The 1,190-nt window shown below is 34.1% G+C and overlaps 1 protein-coding gene across 3 annotated transcripts in view; it reads left to right on the top strand.

Moving 5' to 3' along the window:
• LOC118733322 (D-2-hydroxyglutarate dehydrogenase, mitochondrial-like) overlaps positions 1-1,190 on the top strand; it is a 468,040-nt gene that overhangs the window by 446,067 nt on the left and 20,783 nt on the right. The gene's annotated exons all lie outside the window — the stretch shown is intronic.

The raw sequence follows: 1,190 nt of genomic DNA, 5'->3' as shown, positions 1-1,190 counted from the left end.
TGTTCTTATTAAATTAAACCTGCATGAAAATCGCTGCAATTTTTTTTGTATTTAAATGCAGCCAAAGTCATGAAAATCGGGAAAGAACTAGCGTTGCAGGCAATTAGATGGTCGAATACACACATACAAAGCAGCGCGTCCTCTGAAAATCCAAACAATTTGCACGTCTCAATAAATTCTGTTTCAGCACCTTACTAGTTTTTTTCAACATCAAACGATCGCGCAAAATGCATGTTTTTTAGGAACGTTTGCACTTTGGATTTCCCATTTATGTCCAATAGCACTTTTTTACAAAAGAAAAAATTTTACGAAATTACAATTAGACGAAGTAGCGCACAAAGAAAAAAACGAAATGTCAACAAACGACGTCCAATGCAAAAATGCGCGAAGTTGGCTGCAGTTTTTGTGGATTTTACAATGGATTTTGTTTTTGACATTTCCCTTTGTATTTTCGTTTGGTATGTGAAAGAGAAACGAAGAGAACTCCACTGCGCGTTTACTCTTAAAGAGTTGGTCGATATCAGAGAATTGCCAGCTCTCTGCAAAATTGTTCAATAGCTTTCTCATTCATTTCATACCGTTTTGTCTTCGTTTTGCCATTTTTAACGAGGTGGGGTAAATTTTAAGATACGCCCCATCCGATTGTAGAAAAATTGTATGTACCTATAGAAAATGGACGTAATTAACACAACAACCACAAGCAAATGAAATTGTTTTTCTCGTTTTAGAAAATGTCGGTAAATGGACTTCTTAAACTGCGATCATCAAACGTCGTGAAATCGTTTTTTAGAACGTACAAAGCTTCTGGCATTCCGGAATTAACACAGGTTTGTAAAAATTATTTTGCTGTAATAGGTACTTAGCATTTAACGGTTTAAGTGGAGTAGCTATAAAATTCTTATTTCAAGTTTTTTTAAGACCGAAAATTTTACATTCAAGATTGCTTTTGTCCGGTTTAAAGAACGCTTGATGGTATTTCAACATCGTATTTCAAAAGCAATATATTCTTAACATAAAATTAATGCATTCTCAAGTTAAAACCGCATAAACGACCTAGTATCCGGACACTCACATACATAACGGGTACTTAAATTTGACTTCGAAAAATTCTCTTGCACTGAGGGGAAACAAAATTTAGAATTAAAAAAAACGTGCTAAATCTGAAAAAAAATCCATATGAAGGAACATCA

The sequence above is a fragment of the Rhagoletis pomonella genome, unplaced genomic scaffold, assembly GCF_013731165.1.
Source record: "Rhagoletis pomonella isolate Grant_MI unplaced genomic scaffold, Rhpom_1.0 Rhpom_scaffold_00002, whole genome shotgun sequence".
NCBI lineage: Eukaryota > Metazoa > Arthropoda > Insecta > Diptera > Tephritidae > Rhagoletis > Rhagoletis pomonella.
Note: the sequence above shows the minus strand (reverse complement) of the source record. Positions and strands in the feature narration are given on the sequence as shown.